At 41.5% G+C, this 20,083-nt stretch overlaps 1 non-coding gene across 1 annotated transcript; it reads left to right on the top strand.

The window, feature by feature from the left end:
* Positions 1–5,480: 5,480 nt before the first annotated feature.
* LOC130734779 (small nucleolar RNA R71) lies at positions 5,481–5,587 on the top strand. The gene has a single exon (XR_009018123.1). It is a non-coding gene; the product is annotated as a small nucleolar RNA R71 (small nucleolar RNA).
* Positions 5,588–20,083: the final 14,496 nt, after the last annotated feature.

Below are 20,083 nucleotides of genomic sequence, written 5' to 3' on the forward strand. Positions count from 1 at the left end.
TACCTTGGGGGTCTCCCTTGAAGACCTGGACAAGCTTTTGATCATATCACAAACAAAACCATCATTAATGTTAGTTTGCAAATTAGAATTGAAAACCGAAAATCTTACCTTGTCCTCACTGTAACACCCCGATTTCGGTGGCGTCACTTTAGTAACCAAAATAAACTTAATGCGGAAAAACGTAGATATTTTTTTTTTTTTATAATAACTAAGACAAGACTGAATTAAATAAAATCCAACAATAACAATAATCAGAACTAATATACAATATATAAACAGCCCCCGCTGTAGTAGTAACCTCGTCACGAGTAAACCTCCAGTGACGGAAAGAAAAGTGTAACGCCCGAAGGCAAAAGGTACAATCCACAAGAAAGGTCAAGTGTCCGCAACACCATCCCTCAAAACTGAGAATAAGCTGGCCCATCGGCCTGAAACAAGACCTCCTAAGTCCAACCAACTCTCTGTGATTCTCGTAAAGAACCACACAAAAAGCTATAGGTGGGAAACTACCCTGTCCCCAAAGAAAACAAATGATGTTCAGAGCTAAGACTCTACTCCTACACTAATCCCATCTCGAGGAGCTCACACCAGCACTAAAACCTACATGCTAGCATGATCGTCGCCCGAATCTGAATCCAGAACGACCTAGTCTATGTACACCATCCGTCCTCTTCTCGCTACCGCGATACGCTCCAGTTCCCGCATCTCAACCCTAGTTCCTCCCGAAGGATGAACCATCATGAATCAGCCCGCCAAAGACATCTGACAAAGGGCGTTTGTTCGCCAAAGCACACACAGAAGACGCGAGGGTCAACTCCAAAGAAATATGTAAATAATAGCACCAATAAATATAAATAAGATAATAGCCACTTAGGCTTATAACTAGGGATAACATCCTAGGGTTGCATATTTCCACAAAGAATATAACGACTGTAAATCACAGTTAACATGCATCAAGTAGAACTAACAAGTATCAAACACACTCATCAACTATGTCAGTATGCATGTTGCATGAAATGATATGCAGGTTAACCCAGTCAACCAATATGCAATCCGGAACGGATGGACATCATCGGATCAGTCCTAACACCAGCCACGGTGGTGCCATTTCGGCCCGTGATGCCTCTTACTCCAACATCATCATGTAGTCAGATCAGCATAAAACCCGAAGGCCTGCCATTTCGGTCTGCTACTAAGAGTCGCCTAATAGCGCTCTTACGCGGAAATCCGGGTCTTATGACCATTTTGGAATCCACCGAGGTCCGGTATCACGCCGTGTATTAACCTCCAATCCACCGAGGTCTGGTATCACGCCGTGTATTAACCTCCTATGTATGCATGAGTGCAATGTGATTTGCCAAACAACGTCTCCGACCTCACTCGACACGTCGCCACGTGTTCTAGGTAAATTAAAGTTTCTAAAAGCTTACCCTAAGGTAAAAGTCGATTCTGCGACAAAGTACAATAATCATAAAATGAGTGCAAACACTCACGATAACTCTTCGAGTCATCAATGCTCACACGAAGTCTCACGCTTCAGTGGAGTCTCATACATTCACAAAGTCTCACGCTTCAGTGAAGTTTTATGCTTTCACAAGGTCTCACGCCTCAGTGAATTTACACACTTGCACGAAGTCTCACGCTTCAGTGAAGTTTCATGCTCTCACAAGGTCTCACGCCTCAGTGGAGTTCCATGCTTTCCACAAGGTCTCACGCCTCAGTGGAGTATCCCGCATTCACTAGGTCTCACGCCTCAGTGAAGCTTCTCGGCTCATCCCTTGGATGGCTAACAAATTGCTCAACGAGCGAAGAAGTACCAACATACTCAGAACTTACCAAACTCCTCAACACTTGGATCCGACGACACTCCTCGCTTTTCCAAAACCATGATTTGACTTCCAATGCCTTCCTTCGAGGTTGTTATCATTACTTAAAGATTTTGAGGTTATTTAAGGTCTTATGAATTTTATTTATAAAATAGATTCCATTTTGTCTTATCGCAAGTCTTATACATTTGCAGGATCTCCCAATCCCAAGTCGCTTCCAGAGGATGTCTCGATCCACTAAACAGAATTAAGGCCCGAACCTCGTTCGTCCTATCAAACTTTCTCAAAACTCTCAAAATAAAATCGGCATGACCTGCCCGCTATTCTCACCATTCAGAATCTCAGATTCCAGTACAGAGCATATTTAAATCATCACAATCAACAACATGTCATATATCAATAAATCGCATCATAAACACTTAGCACTTAGCATATAAAGCATGCACCACACATCCTAGATTACCCACATAGCACATAGCATGTAAGACAATCTCAAAAACATTCAGTAGATGAATCATCTACATTGTCAGCCGAAGCCTCAGAAAACATTTTCCAATCACACACAATTCCAGTGCATAAACAGTAAACAATGTCGAAACATCGACCCTAAGCATTAACTAGAGATTCAGTGAGAAGCCCTCACCTGCAGATTCTCCAGGATTATCTTCTAACTCTTCCTCACAAGCAAAGCGTTGCTCCTCAGGAAATTCCTCAAAAGTTCCTTTAAAGCAAAGTCACAGAAATACTATCAGAATCTATCGAAAACTAAGCTATCGATACTTACTAAGGTTACACGAAGCAATACATACTCCGAGGTACGATAATCTAGCGCGAAAAGACAAGTTTTCGAAAAAGGAAATTTTCCTCCTTCCCCCTAATAGGGCTCGGCCACTTTGGTTAATTGTGGGGTTCGATTTTTCTTCGATCAAACTTGGTTCCTATGCTTTCATAAGCCGTAACTAAGGGTATTCTGAACTCGGAAAAATTATCGGATCAAAAACTGTCGCAGGGGTATTTTGGTCATGATTTTTAACTTAGGATTTTCAAAACTGAAATCCCAAAAATAAAATTTTGCAGGGACGTCACCAACGACGTTTATGACAACTAATCCTACTAACACTAAGCTAAGGCGATAGTTTTTAGCCTAAAGGTTGAAGCTTTACCTCAAAAACTCCAAAAATGGGTATTTTAGGCTCAAATTGATTCCGGCGGAATTCCGGCGACATAACGGAAAATCTAACCCGGCAGAAGTGATCTTGGGCGCATAAGGAAGAGGTTTAGAATCAGAAATGAAAGATTCGGGATAGTTTTGCAAAAACCCATAAACTATCAGCTCAGAAAACTCTACAGAAAAGCTATGGAAAAAGCGATCGGAGGTAAGGATTAGCGACTATACCTCGAAACCTTGAAGCAGCAACTGATTAATCAACGATCAAGCAAGGATTGAACAAAATCTTCTTCTCCTTCTTCCTTGATGAACTCGCGGCCTTGAGAGGGAAAATGGAGGAGTTTTGTGTTTTTTTCTCACTTGCTTGCTATATATAGAAAATGGTAATTCGCGGGAAAATGAAAGTTTCGCGAATCTGATTTTTCCGGCATCATTCTCCATGAATTCTAGGATAGGTTTTGGCAAGGGAATTCCTAAGCTAAGAAGATGTCTCCTTGTATTTTTGGCAACTAATGCAAAGTCGGTGCAAAGTCGGTGTAAAACTATTTTACCCGATAAGTTGCTTTTTGCATCGAATGTCGGAATGGAAAACTTCCTTCTGAAGAAAGATTGAAATCATCAAGAGAAATGGGTGTACGCGTGTAGAATATCCATTTGAAGCTCTGAATAGATAAAGTCTTCATTGTCGAGAAATTCTAGGGTTTTGAAATACCAGGGATTCGGTTTCGGCAAACTTCCGATGATTGGAATCGGACGTTCGTAGATCCTAGAGTTTCGCCTCGAAACGATTGTGATATATGGAAAAAGAGAAGTTCTAACATTTCTCTGAAGATTTTTGGAATTAACTTTCGTCGTGCCTAAAAGTGAAAATTAGCTATATACTAGGGTTTCTGACCTAGGTTAAGCGTATAACGATCGTACTATAACTTTTATCGATCATGATGTAATCCTTTGACTTTTCCTGAACTTTCTCCTTCATAAATTTATTTCATTTGGTAAACTCTAGTTCAGGTTTCCCTTCACAATACATCAACCCTAATCGTAAATGGAAATCTCTTCCACTGATCCTAAGCTTAAAATCTTGGGTCTTACACTCACCAACTCTGAGAATGAGCTGACCCTTATCAACATCAATTTTCGCCCTGCCAGTGGCTAAGAAGGGTCTGCCAAGAATAAGAGGAATCTTAGCATCCTCCTCCATGTCTAGCACCACAAAATCAACTGGGAACACATACTTATCAACCTTAACCATCACATCTTCAATGATCCCATAAGGTGTCTTTAGGGATCGGTCCGCCATTTGTAAGGACAGCATGGTCGGGGTGACCTCTCCTAAATTCAACCTTCTAAACATGCTGAGCGGCATCAAGTTGATGCTCGCTCCCAAATCACACAAGGCTTCAACAACAGTCAACCCCTCAATCTCCACTGGGATAGTAAAACTCCCAGGATCCCTTCTCTTCTTAGGCATTTTCCTTTGCAAAATGGCACTACACTCCTCGGTCATCATAATAGTCTCATCAACCTCACTCAACTTCCTCCTCTTATTTAAAATGTCCTTCATGAACTTAGCATAGATAGGCATTTGTTCTAAAGCATCGGAAAAAGGGATATCAATATGGAGTTTCTTAAAAACATCCATAAATTTTGAAAACTTTTTATCCAAATTCTTTTTAGCCAATGCTTTAGGAAATGGAACTTTGCTAAGCTCAGGAATAGGATCATTCATCACTCTAGTTTTAATAGGAACACTCATTTCCTCCTCCACTATCCTCTCACTTTTTTCTCCCTCTACTTTCTTTTTTAACTCATGTAACACTCTCCCACTCCTAGTGGTAACAACAGCAGAATTTTCTTGTTCGGGATTGGGGATAGTATCGGAAGGAAATTTACCTTGAGGCCTTTCGGCAATTTGCTTGGCTAGCTGGCCAAGTTGGTTCTCCAAGTTCTTGATAGCCGCCTCTTGGTTCTTATGGTTGTTGTTCATGCGGTTGATGCAACTCTCCAATAGCTCCTCTAAACTCCTCTTGCAATTCACCTTCCCAACAACTTGTGTTTGGACAAGAGGCTCATGATTTGAGGATGGAACTATGCTTCCTTGAGCTATAGCTTTGGCTTCATTGCTCTCAGCATTGACAGCACACAAGTTACTAACATGAGGTCCACCACAAGACTTGCACTCCACACAAGTCATTCTTGCACCAACAGCCTTGGTCTCCTTAATATGCATTCGAATCTCCGCCACTTGTTCGGTGAGTTGCTTGTTGGAGGCCAAGAGCTTGTCATAAGCTTCCACTTCAAACTTACTCCTTCGGGTTTGGCGATCATTTTCAGAGTTCATGGCTCTCGCTGCCATCTTTTCTATTAAGTCATACCCCGCTTGTGGGGGAAGAGCATCGAACTCGCCATTTGAAGCCGCATCTAGGCCAAACCTCCAAGAGTATTGTAGACCATCATAAAATGTTGCAACCAATTCAGCTTGGGTGAGATTTTGTTGAGGACATTTCCTCAAGAGCTTCTTGAAGCGCTCCCAAGCTTCATAGAGATTTTCTTCAATGGGTTGCACAAAATTCATGATGTCTTTTTTCAATTTCCTCAAAAGGGCTCTTGGGAAGAACCTTGTTGTAAACTTTTCCGCTAAGTCTTCCCAAGTAGTGAAGCTCCCTTGAGGTTGAGAATTCAGCCATTCCTCAGCGGTGTCCTTCAAAGAAAATGGAAACAAGCTCAACCGAATTGCATCCGCCGGAACATTGTTCACCCGGTAAGTGTTGCAATTCCGGATGAACCTCTCCATGTGAGCATGTGGATCTTCCAAAGTACCTCCACCATATTGGTTTTGGCTCACCAAGTTGGTGAATGCCGGTCTCAACTTAAAGTTTCCCACTCCCTCGGGAAAGACAATGCTCCCGGGATAGTCATAACTCATGGTAGCTGAAGTGAGTTCCCGAAGAGACCGGTTGGCATTCTCAACTTCTTGTTCACATAATCGGAGAGTGATTCCCTCTTGGATTCTTGCCTCGATATGGGCTTGCATCTCCTCCTCCGTCATATGGCCACCCATGACGGTGTCTCTCTCTAGAGCAACCTGAAAGTGTGACACTCAAACAGAGAAAGATTAGTAGCACCAATTCTAGACAAAGATAAAAACAAAAAAAACAAAAAAACCACAAACTAAAAACTTAAACCAAAAACCACAAACAATTCCCCGGCAACGGCGCCAAAAACTTGTTGGTCAATTCGCAAGTGTACGAATACCTCCGGGTTTTAAATTATCGAACCACAGGGAATTGGTGTGGCAATTCAGTTTAAGATTCAAGTTTAAGGTTGAAAAGCAAGTAAAATTCAGTTTTAATAATTGGTTGTTTCTTGAGTTTGTAAAAAGACAAGTAATCAAGTAATAAAGCGATTGAAAAACAGAGATGAGATTGCCTTGGGTTCTTGTTCAACTATTTCAGTTTTAGCAAACCTTCCTATTCAATTAATCCCGAGTCTCTCCTTGATGTTCTAGCCTAGTTAGTTATCTTTCGATGCCTCGCAAAGAAAACCCTTCCTAATCAAAAGATAGGTTCAATTCCTTGATAACCTAAACATTTGCTAGAAGCACTAAGCATACAAGTCAGGCCAACAAACCCCAACCCTTCCTCTATTCCTAGTAGCAAGTATAGAAGGAGTAATCTCACAACAAGTCCCAATTCTATAACAAACTATCGTTATGATTATAGAAAAGTAAAAAGCTAGCATGCATTCAAGCTTGGAAGATAAATCATAGAAGTGAGATTCAAGGGTTTACTCAGAACTTCGTGAATAGAAAAGGATTGATAGCTAAAACATTCAAAGTCTTACAAGGAACCCAAAGCAAAAGGGGTTTTAGCCAAGCATGGCTCTAGAATCCATACAAGAAAAGAAGGATAAAACCTGGAACATGGACTTGGAGAATGCTTCTCCTCAAGCTCCAGAGCCTAACCCTACTTCTAACTTATTTAGGAATGTATAGAAATGACAAAAATTACAAAAGAAATGACAAAAAGCCTATTTATAGGCAAACAGGTCGAGTCTGGGCGCTCAGGCGCCAATTAAGCACGCCTGAGCGCCAATTCCAAGCCAAAACAAGCTCTCTGGAGGTAATTGGCGCTCAGGCGCTCAATCAGGAGCGCTCAGGCGCCAATTCCTTTCTAGCATCATGTAAACATCGATCCAATTGGAGCTCAGGCGCCCAACACGAGCGCCTGAGCGCTCTCTACATGCTAGGAAGCCTCTTGACCTTCTTCTTAACTCCCCTTTAAGCCTCCCTTCAGTTTTCCAAGCCTTTTGACCTTCTTTCTTCATCAGTTTTCAGACCTAGCTGCTTGGGAACAAAGTAAGGAAAATATCTAGGATTTCCAAGAGTTTATTAGCACAAAAGACCCTCAATTCAAGTAGAAAAGATATGCAAGTCCTAAACTTACTTAAAATTCAAGAAAGGTCCCTATAAAACTATAAAATTACCAAAACAAAGTAAAAACTTAAAGAAAGATAAAAATGCATGATAATGCATGAAACACTACATGAGACTCAATAAAAAGACTCGAAACAAACTAGGAAATGACCCTAAAAACACTACTAAAATAGGGTCATCATTCATCAGCGCCAGCTGATCCTCCAGTTCGCCGATTTTAATCCCCGCCGTACCAATCATCTTGTCGGCATAGACTTTGTCTTTTCCTGCCTGCGTCGCCAGTTTGTCGAAGCGTTTTTCCCAAGCAGCGGCGGCTTCCTGATGCTGAGCACTCTCGGCCTTCAACCGCTCAGCTTCAACGGTGGCGGCGTTGAACTTCTCAAACGCATGGGCAAAAATACACCCAGCACGTAGAAGACAAGCAAGGGTTTCCTCCTTGGCTTCATCAATACCCCGACTCAAAACTTCTTTCTCTATGACTTCACGGTTGAGGCCGGTAAGCAAGAATTCTGAGGGTTCAATGGCGTTGGGAAGCATGTTGTGGTAGCTGGAGGAACCGCCCTCTTTACCAGGAGCTTGCTCGATCTGGGTAGCGGCGGCATCAGGAGAAGGCCCCTCTTCGCGGCGAGCTGGAGAAGACGCGGAGCGCCCATCATCTGTGGGGGGCGGGCTAGAAGGTGCGTCCTGGCGAGGAGGAGACTGGGGGGTTTCATTTTCTTTTCTTTTCTCCCCGACAGGAGCATCAGACGACGCGGCAGCTGTTGCGGCATCAATGGTGACGGGTTTCTCAATAGCTGAGGGTTGAGAGATGTTGGCGGTTGTGTCAGCGGTTGGTGATTGATCAGCAGAGGTAGTGGCAGCACCAGTGAGGGCGGCTGTGGCACCTACAGTAGTGGACTTGGCGGCGGCTGCGGAGGCCGCGTCCGCGGTAGCGGATTTGGGGGCCGGGACGGTGGTTGTCTCGGTAGCTGCGGCGACGGAGGCTTCAGTGACATTTTTGCCTTTGGACGCAGCGGCAGTGTTGGGCTGAGCGCCGGGGTTGGAAGAGCCGGCGACGGAGGAGACTTTGGCCAATTTTCTTCTCTTGGGGGCTTTGCCGCCCTCAGCTTGGTTCTCGGCACCGCCTCGCTTCTTCACGTCGCCCTCAGCGTTGAACTTTGGGGAAAAGCGAGCCATTCTCCTCTCGCGGGCCTTCAGGAGTTCAGCGTTCGTGAAGTTCATATCTTCTGCAACAATAAAACAAAAGATCAGTGACAACATAGGAGACGAGAAAGAAAATGTCGATAAGAAAACCAAGCTATGGACAACCTAGATATTTGGGAGTCCTTGAGTGGTCAGCGCCCTCAAGGACTGTTGTGCAGTCAAGGATAGGAATCGGGGCAAGGAGATTTAGAAAGGCTTTGTCGTTGGCGGATAAAGATTCCTCTGAATGATCGGTAATCCCATTGGGCTTCTCCGTCCAGTAAAGAGGGAAAAGGGCGGTCCCATCCCTAAGGGTGAAGGCCTCTGGGTAGGCGGGGTGAACCGCCACACGAAAGTACTTCCGCGCGAAGGAGGACTTCGCGTTACTTTTGTGGGGATGCAAGCACTTCCGGCCGGCCCGGGCTTTTAGGGAAATCCATCCTCTGTTTTTGATGGACTTGGGGTCAACATCGTAGAGGTAGAAGAAACTGGTGGGAGATAGGGCGATGCCAACCGCGGCGCATAAGATTTCAAAGCACCGGATGAAAGCCCAGGCGTTGGGATGGAGTTGGCAGGGAGCCGCGTTGATGTCGCGAAGGACGGTTTGGACAAAGGGCGAGAAAGGAAGCCTGATTCCAAGCTCGCTAAACATGTATTCATACGCAAAGAAAAAGTGGGATCTCTTTACGTCGCCGTCTGGCTTATGAAGCCAAGGGCGATCCCCAGGACTGTAGATCCAGATCCTGAGTTTGGCGTTAAACTCATCGTCATTAGACAAACCACCCAGGGACCTCACGAATTGCACAATGAGATCGCTATCCTGGAAAATGGAAGGTTGGTCTATAGCCTCGTGAGTGGGGGCTCTTTGGACTGGAAGGGGCAGAGTGGCGTAGGTTTTTAGTCGGTAAGGAGGGATCTCCGGGACCTCTAAACGGAGGCCGCCGGCGGCGGTGGAGTCAGGGTCGCTTCCGGAGGAGGAAGAGGAATGATTAGGGGAGGTAGGGTTTGAAGCCATTTTTAGAAGACAGCGAAGTGAAAGAAAGGAAAAGATGAGTATGTGTATGATGCAAAGATAAGGGCAGTAGGACTCACCGGAGTAGGATGTGAAGAGTGGGTAGCGGAAAGGGTGATAAGCGACGGCTCCAGAACGGAAGTGGGCAGAGGGAGTTTGGTAAGCGATTAGGGAGGTGAAGAGAGGTTTCGGAAAGGGATGATCGTAGGGAAGAAGCGTTTTTATAGGAAAAGGAGGGAGGCTGGAAGTGTGACGCGTGTTGGACGCGTGTGGAAGGTCGAGAGTCATGATGGTTTTTGGGGAAGTGGGTTGCGTGTAATGGTGAGTTACTGCGCATGATGGGACAGTTATGAAAAGTGAAATGACGGTTCCGGAGAAGGAGGGAAATTGATGTAACTGACGCATCACGGGGGGCAGCCACGTGGGGCAGTTAGGAATTTGAAAAGTTTTTAAAATAGGGGAAAGCGCGAAAGGCCTCGCCACTGTAAAAACCAAACACCATCGCCTGACAGGAGATGCCAGTGACAAAGTTTAGTCGCTCGCCGGGAATACTGCCAGTCAGTAATTGGATGATCAGCACGTGGCCAATGCGCGCTACCTTTCCCGCCGGCGAACGATCATACACCTGCTCCAGCTGATCGCCAGTACGGGGCGATCGCTCTCGCCGCTTGTGGACTTGTGGACTTGCCGGCTTGGGTTGCTCGCCAAGCCAGTGGACTGGGTGACTAAAGGCGCTAGTCTCCTTTTGCTCATGCCATGTTGGCAACGTAGTTCGCTTCTCTTTTCTCAAGCCATGTTGGCAGCTTAGATCTCAGTATACAATAGGACACAAGTAAAGGCATTTAAAAGACACACTTAGCTCTCATACTTCGAGCTCGGTGTCTTGTGGACTAGTGGACTGGGCGAGCCCCTAGAGAGGCAACGCCCAGCGTGTAGCCCGCCCCGAGGCGGGGCCCTAGCCTTAAGATGGGCCTTGACCTCGGAGGCCCAATTGGCCCAATAGGTAGTACCCAAGCTCTATAAATAGGAGGTAGTTACCAATTGTAAGGGACTTTTGCTCATTTGATGAAAGAACACATGAAATTCAGCATTCTCTCTCTCATTCTCATTCTCTCTCTAGCACAATTCTCCACTCTCTAGGTACTATCCCTATCTTCAATGTTCATTCCCAGAACACAACATAAAATTATTATTCATAAATAGTAAAATAGACTACTCACTTACAAATATTGATTTATTAATAATAATAGACTAATTTAATATTTTCATATCCTATTATTTAAAAATTATTTATCTACTTATATAATAATTTAAATATAAGGTATTTTTGAAATAATATTATTTTTAATTTAGTTAATTTTTATTGTTTATCACGTGTCACAACTAAGTGAAAAACATTGATTACAAATATTGATTTTTTAATAGTAATAGATTAATTTTTTATTTTCATCTCCTATTATTTAAAACTACTTATCTACTTATATAATAATTTATAATTTAAATATAAAGTACTTTTGAAATAATAATATTCTTAATTTAGTTAACTTTTATTGTTAATTATCACGTGTCACAACTAAGTCAAAACCAATCGGTTAACTGCTTAATTTTATTTAAAATATAGGGCATCATCAAAACAATAAAATAGGCTAATTAATAAAATTTAAATTAATTTTTTTTGTTTTAAAATATAGACTCATTCATGAAAATGTAAAGAAATTAAATTTTATAGAATGATCAATTTTAAATGTATTTTTTATTCAAATATAAATCTGGTACATTTTTCCTTATCATATCCTGTCCTTATCATGTGCACCTCAAACACAGGATATGATAGAGTCTATCCTGCCCTTATCCTATCCTGTTGATATCCTGTCCTTATCATGTGCACCTCAAACACAGGATATGATAGAGTCTATCCTGCCCTTATCCTATCCTGTTGATATCCTGTTCACATATCATATCCTATCCTGACCACCAAACGGGCCCTAAATGGAAAATTAGAAGACAGATAAAATATAGGCAACCAAACTTGACTTGGATCGATTTGATTGTTGACCATGTAATAGATTCATATGTAGGGTTTGGTTTTAATATTTTTTTTGGTACATCAGAAAGATAAATTGCTCCCACCAGGAATTGATACTTGGACCTCCCATCTCAACCCATATGTCCCCTAGTCTTACCACTTGAGCTATCATTCGGGGACAAGATTTGGTTTTAATATCTGCCATAAGGAAGTAATATTTTTTTCAAAGTTAAGTTACAATTTACAATAACTTAATAAGCTTATGAAGTAATCAAAACAAACCAAATGAATTAAATGAAAGATAAAAAATTAAATGAAGAAAATTAAAAAGATTATACGGTTTTTATTCATTATTTAACTTATCATTTATAATTAGCCTTAAGAGAATAAATCTCGTTTGTCTTCACAATTTTCAATTCATCTACTAGAATTATACTAATTATTATTTAACATCTTGTCTATTTTTCTCGCCTCTCCCTTTCATTTCTCATAATGATGGTCTCTTTCTTAAAATCGTTAAGCATATATTTGTCCTTTTAGTAGACAAAGACATAAATTAAAACACGAAAAAGCAAAACAAAATCTCAAATCTTAAGATATGAAAGTTTTTAAAGAAGATATATTTGATAAACTTAATTATCTCAACATGTCAACCTCTTATTACAATAAATAATCTTAGAGGCATTGAATTATTGTTTTGAACCATAAAATGAGCCTCATCATAACATTTATTCTGCTTAATTTTTTTAATCAAACATGTTGTTTTTGCGGAGGAGGACATGGGCAAGCACATGCTCCATGAATGCATCTTGCAAGACAATTACCGGCACATTGCAAAGAATAACACTCCTTGTTAGTTATGCACTCGATTGATGCACTAGTCTGGGCCTTAAAACCTGCAAAAATTCATTTACATTATCAAAAACTTAATATTCAGTGAACCCGATTTTACATAGTAAGAAACCAAGCTAAGTTTTCTTAATGTACATATACTACTTAAGTTTTTAGCCTAGATACTTGTAATTAAATTTGTACATGAAACAACAAACAAAGAGAAATACCAGGTTCAGAAGCTATGAGAAATAAAACTGTGAAGCAAAGAAACAAATATGAAGCTTTAACTGCCATTTTGCACCCGAGAATAAAGTAATTTTGGGGAATCTATGTTCTTTTGCAACAATGCATAGCTGAGTTCAAAAGGGCTATTTATAACAAAAAGTACATTAAGGGTCTATTTAGTTGTATGAATATGATAAGAGTATAATATGACAAAGAGTTAGTTAAGGGGAGATAAGATAAGAGAGCATAACTATCTTGTGTTTGAGTTGGACAAGATAATGATATGATAAAAAAAAAGTACATCTTTTTTTCCAAATAATGACATCATTTTATTATAAAAAAAACTTGAGTTGAGCACACTTCCAAATTTATTTTTTCCTAATTAATAATTTCTTAAAATAATTATTATACTATTTTTTATTTTTACAAATGAGTCTATATATGTTTTGTTTAATTTTTATGGAGTAGTCTATTTAATTTTAAAAAATAATCAGTTGATTCTAAATTAATAATAGCAAGTTATAAATAATAAAATTAAAAAATATTATTAATATAATAATTTTTAAATATTTACTGTTTAAATAGTAAATACTATACAAGTAAATAATTTTAAGTAATTAATAAAATACAATAAATGAATATTAATCTATATTTACTATTAATAAATCAATATTTATAGTACTAGTTGATAATTATTTTATAATCTTAATATCATAATATAAGTGAAAGAATAAATATTAACAACAAGTGATAAGAAGAACTACATATTTTTATACGAGTATGATAATATTTTTCTCATTTGTATTTATTTATTTTTTAATTAAATTTATATGAGTAACTATATAATTTTAGATTTATAGTAAAACTATAATTGATTATCAATAAATTACAGATATTATTAAAATTAATATTTTTTATTAATAAATTAAAAATTATGAAAATAGAAATAATTAAATAATTTTATTTGGGGTTTAGGGTACTGAAAAAGAATAAGTAATTGTTATCATTTTATGTTAAGATAAGTTCGAACCCAACTCCCTCTCATTATAAAACTTACACATGATGGGTATGATAGGATAATGGATAAGATTGCAACAGACAACATATTACAGCAAAATATGATTACATTATGCTATTTTATCTCCATCAAACATGTACAACATGTAACGATAAATAATAAAAATTTCTTCCTCACTTATATCTTAAATAATATTGGTCAGATCAAGTTAATTAAATCTTATATGGGTAATTTTGAGAACATCTATACACTTATGTATACACTTATGTCTACCAATGTGGACTCGTATACCATTTCATAGTTTTCTATACCTTTCTCCGGCCAGATTACATCATATATCGCACTGCTACTTATATCTCTCATTTTTCTATTTCTTTATTAGTGTACCCGTCAAGTGTATATTTATTGTCTTAGGGGAAATTACACTCACTTCCTTTGATGTTTGTTATTATTGCATAGATTTCTCCTCTAATTTCAAAATTCATTTTTTTTGTTACATCGGAAATTAACAACAAAAAGAAATAAAATTAAGGCACCACTAGAGAGTCCTTCATGAGAATCAACTGAAGTTCACTCTCCGGCTGGACAATATTAAAAATTCCAGGGGCCAAGAGACTAAGGCCATGCTTCGCGAGCCAATCCGCCGCTGCGTTGCCGTCCCTATGTACACTTGCTCTCCAATCCCTTGCCATGAGCTCCATGATTTCATTCAGGAGTAAGACCTGGGGGTGGAACCTGATCTGATCCCGATGAGTACTATGAAGGATGCTAACAAGTTCCTCACAGTCCACATCGCATGAGAGCTGCCTAACGCCTTGGTTCCAGGCCATAGCCAGGCCATTTCTCAAGTCTGTGGCCTCGGCCACGAACGGTCCACCACCATGCATGCGAGAAGCGAACCCAGTAATCCAACCTCCAGCTCTATTTCTAAGTAAACCTCCTCCACCTGAGCAATTCTTGGTGCCACAAAAACTGACATATGTGTTCACCTTAGTGAAAACATCCATCGGTGGCCGCCATACATTATTCAACAAGCCAGCACCAATACAAAGTTGGTCGGGTTGCAAGGCATGGAGAATGTCATCGTGCTCACGACATAAGTTACGCCAGGCAACATCAAGCGGCCACGGATGAGGGTCTAGCACCATGTTGTTGCGCCATTTCCACATTCCCCAAAGACCCGCCACAAACCTCGTTGAATTCCTTCCTCTGACTTGCGAAAGAACACAATCCTGCAGCTAACTTGCTGTAAAATTATGCCATGACCAAGCACCCAATTTCATCCAAAGCTCCCTTGAATGCGGGCAATCTCTGAGGCAGTGGAGGCAGTCCTCTCGTTCAGATGAACAACGAGAGCAGCTCTCCGTTGAAGCTAGATGGCATCTATAGCGATTGGAGTTCACCGGCAAGGCTTGGTGCATAACCAACCATACGAACAGACGAATTTTCTCAGGGACTGGTAATTTCCACAGCCACTTCCAATTTGTACCTTGAGTGTGTGTTTGTTTATGATCACGCAACCATGCATAACCCGCTCTCACCGTGTACTTCCCTGTTCCACCATGATCCCAACACCAGATGTCCTCCTCGCTAGGCAACAGTTGCGGCAGAATTTTATTAAAATGCTCCACGACGTGGTCCGACATCATCGTGCTTCATCGCTGCAGCATCCACTTCCCATCAACGATCAGGTCTTGCAATCTCATAGCCGAGTCAGATGTGTGAACGTACGGAACTTGCAGCGCAATTGGTCCTTCTTCCGACCAATCCCAAAATCAAACCGATGTGTCACCCTTGCCCAGGAGAAACTACCACCCATTCTTAAGCTGGTCTCGAGCCCTAATAATTCCTTTCCACACAGGGGAGTCATTGGTACGAACTTGCACCTGCATAATAGAACTCTGCTGCAGATAACGGTGATTAAGGACTCTCACCCATAATTTTTCAGGATGATGAGCCAAACTCCACACTGCTTTCCCCATTAGAGCCGTGTTGAAATCAGCCATCTCCTTGATCCCGAGTCCACCACTTGTACGCTCCTGGATCACTGTATTCCAATTAACAAGGTGCCACCCTCGCTGGCCTCCATTTTTCGCCCAGATGAATGCACGCATAGTTTGGTTGATCTTCTAAATTATGCTTCGGGGAAGCCAAAAAACCTGCATAACATAACTTGGTATAATTGCTAGAACTGATCTAGCTAGACAAGCTCGTCCTGCCACATTTAATAGGTTGGTTTTCCAAGATGCTAACTTACGCTGAATGTTCTCAAGGAGGAAGTTGAATCTACTCCATGATACACGACCATTGGACAGTGGGAACTCCAAGTACTTGCCAAGATCACGGACAAACGAGATAGGGGCAATGGCTCGAATCTCCTCACTCACCGCTGGCCTAACACCCTTGGATGTGATAGCCTTAGATTTGGCAATGTTCACCTTCAATCCAGAAGACGCACAAAACTCTTGCAGGGTATCCGCCACAAGCTGCACCTTGGTAGTTGTAGCTTTGCAAAAGAGGAGGACATCATCTGCATAAAATAGGTGGGATATTGGAGGGCCCTGAGGAGAAACCTAGATAGGCTTCCAAGTGCCCGAAGACACTAGTTGTTCAATCCGCACATACAATCTTTCCATGCAAAAAACAAAGAGATAAGGGGACAACAGATCTCCTTGACGTAAACCACGACCAGGTCGAAATGATGGAAGCCGGGAACCATTCCACAAAATAGACAAGTTAGAAGAAGAGACACAACACATTATTAGATTAATTAGTGTACCTGGGAAGCCAAAAGTAGTTGAGGGTTTCCTCCAGAAAAGTCCACGAGACACTATCATAGGCCTTCTCAAGGTCGATTTTAAATGCCAAACTCCCATTCCTTGCATTGGAAGCATTCATATAATGGACTATTTCTTGGGCCAAAAAAGCATTGTCCATAGTACCACGCTCAGGTAAGAAACTGCTCTGCATAGGGCCAATGAGCTTATTCAGGAAGGGTTGGATTCTGTTAACAATCACTTTTGTAATCAGTTTATAGGAAACATTGCCCAAACTGATCGGGCGAAATTTCTTAATCGTGGAAGGGTTGTCCACTTTGGGAATTAACACTATAAGCGTCTCCAAAAGCTTCTCCTTAACTGTACCCGTGGTAAAAGCATTTTTAACTACCTCAAAGATGTCATCTCCCACAAGGTTCCAATATTTCTTGAAGAAGAACGGGTGGAACCCATCCGGTCCAGGGGTTGTATATGGTTTCATGGCCCTCAAGGCGTTATAGACTTCCTCCTTTATAACTGATAGGGAGAGCACGTCCCTATCCCTTGGGGAGAGGGACAGGAAACTGACGTGGTTAAACTCCACCCTCTCCGTGCTATCCTGCGATGCAAATAAAGCTTGAAAATAAGATTGTACCTCTTCCATTAATCCGGCCTGGTCACTGCACCAATCACCATCCCGCAATTTGAGTCTATTAATCATATTACGCTTCCGACGGATTACTATGTGGGCAGGAAATAGGAAGTGTTCCGGTCTCCAAGTCGGATGTTATTGTCCCTTGCTCTTTGGTACCAAAGGAGCTCTTCTTGCTTGAGAATATTTTTATACTCCAGTTGAAGTTCACTATCAAGCATCATGAGATCAGAAGAAAGTTGCTTGTCTAGTTCACGTTAAACACCCCTGAGGCGCCCTTCCACCCAACTCTTCCGTTGGAAAATATTGCCAAAGACTTCTTTATTGAAAGTGATGGAGTCATTCCTTACCTGGTTTAATTTGCTCAAGATGCCGTTAGTTCTTCTTTGCCAAGCTTTTTCCACAACTATTTGGTAGTTAGGATGCTCAACCCAAGAAGCCATAAACCTAAAGGGTCGATTAATAGGAGCACCAGTAGTCACGCCACAGTGGAGAAATAACGGACTATGATCTGAGGATACTCGGTTCAAGGTCTCTACAAAAGCGTCTAGAAAGGCCAACCTCCAGTCCACATCACCCATTGCTCGGTCAAGTCGTTTGGAGAGAACAATACGGTTGTTGATTTTCCTGAACCAAGTAAAGGTACCTCAAACCGCACCAAGATCAACTAGCCTGCTATCTTCAAGAACTTGGGAAAATCGAGCTACACGGCTAGGGAGAAAATCCCCTCCCCTAACCTCATAAGGGAGCAGGATCTCGTTCCAGTCCTCAATAATCATCCAAGGCAGAGAAAAGGATTGGCGAAGCCCAGTAAGGTGCTGCCAGAAAATATCCCTCTGAGCAGGGATTGGGGAAGTGTATACTGCACTACACATCCAAGACAGGTTGTGTTTCCATACTTCAAAAGTAACTCAACAAGCCTGAGGGACAAAGAGACCGTGCTACTTTTCAACACCCAAATACCACCACTGAACCCCGTGGCTTCTGAAATGAAAGCAGGACAGAAGTCTAAAGACTCCCAGTATCTGCTCACCCTTGCATACTGGCATCTAGTTTCCAATATGATGACAAAGTCTGGATGCTTGCTACGAATTAATTCTTTGAGAACATGTTTGTTGTTCTCATTCATGGCACCCCTTATGTTCCACGAAAGGATTTTTTTATCTTCAAAACCAATCATAAAAACTATTGAGAAAAGATAGGGGGCCAAGACACGAAAATATTTCATCCTGGGAGGGGAGGTTAGCCACTGGAATTTCAATTTCCTTTGTGGCCCCAATACGTTGCATGTAGTCCCCTACATTTTCCTCAAAAATAACTTCATGGCTTTCCTGGACTTCATGGGAATGATTACCTGGGTCAATGTTGTGATTTACTATGTTGGAAGTCACTCCCTGCTTGGGGATCCCCTCCACTCGTGATCGCTTGTTACGGTTTGCACGTGAGCTTGGCTCCACGTGGGTGCTACTCCCGAATTGGAAGTGGGCCCCAGCTTTCTCAACACTGGCAGCAACCGTTTTCTCCTCACCGACATTCTTAGGAATATTCCTTGGCAATGATTTGCCATTAATTCCACCAGGCGTTTCTTTGCGGGAACTATTCCCTTTGTTTCCCTGAAATCTAGGAGCCATTTTCTTTTTCTTTTTTTGTAACAGTTATCCAATCTCCTAGGATTTGGAAATCTTCTTCCAGCTTTTGCACCACAATTTCCATCGCCCATGATTGCTCCCATGGTTGCTCCCTGATTGGCTGCCATGAACCCCGCTAGTGTCCATTTTTTCCAATGTTTCCCCTTCTGGAACCACGTTCTGGTCTGCCCTAGCTGCTTGCGTCGTAGCCAAATTAGGGTTAGGAATTCTGCCGCCACTCTCCACAGGGGACGATGTATTCTGGCTCTCCCCCTCCACTGGCAAGGAGGCTTTGCATTCCCGGCTTCGATGTCCATAGCATCCACATTTCGTACAGATAACATGGAGCCCCTCATATTCGATATTATACCAATAATCCTCAATGCAAACCTTTCCCACCACCAGAAGTGTAAGGTCGATTTCAACACAGATTCTTGCAAACCTTCCTCTCTCCGCTTTCAGTGTGTTTCTATCCACTTTGATTGGCTTGCCAATCGCTTGAGCAATCGACAATAGGTAGCTCTCATCATAGAACACCACGTTGAGCCCTGGAATACGAATCCAAGCCAAAGTATTCGTAACCTTTGTTGCATGTGATATAAACTTAGGACTCCATGTTGAGACTGCTAAATAATGGTAAAAAACCATCCATGGACCCCATTGATCACTTTCTCCCTGTCCTCCTTGATGTCGAATTTCACCATGTAAAATCCATTACCCACGTCAATCATGTCAAAATCTCCATCCAGCCGCCATACGTTGGTCAATTTTAGTTTCATTGTTCGATACCCTAGAGTTTTGCCCAGGAGAGTGATCACCAAGGCCTCCTTCCAGGGAGCGCTCATCTCCTCTACCACTGAAGCCTCTGTTACTATCTTAGGCAACAGTCTGTTACCACTCACCAATTGAATCTTCATGCGTCTTTGATCAACCAGGTCTTTCACCTCCTTTGGAGGGTCCACCCGTCCACCCCCATGAGTTTGTCACGGAAGGAGGGTCGCTACGTCAGGTTCTCATCATCAGGTGATTTTGCACCGTCGACCTCCATGAGTTGACCTCTCATATTTCATATACCATATAAAACAATATAGAGAGCTGAGTGTTATGATAATAACTCTTAAAGGAAGTTGATGCAATAATGATAAACCTTAGAGAGTGTTAAATAATAGAAGTGAAATAGTGTAATAACATAGTAAATTTTTTGTTGATTACATGGAGGGCTACAGCCCAAATAACATAGTAAAATTTAAGAACGTCTAAAAAAAAATAGTAAAATTTAAGAATTTATCTTTTTTTTTATATAAATAATTTAAATTACACT

The sequence above is a fragment of the Lotus japonicus genome, chromosome 1 (assembly GCF_012489685.1).
Source record: "Lotus japonicus ecotype B-129 chromosome 1, LjGifu_v1.2".
NCBI classification, from domain to species: domain Eukaryota; kingdom Viridiplantae; phylum Streptophyta; class Magnoliopsida; order Fabales; family Fabaceae; genus Lotus; species Lotus japonicus.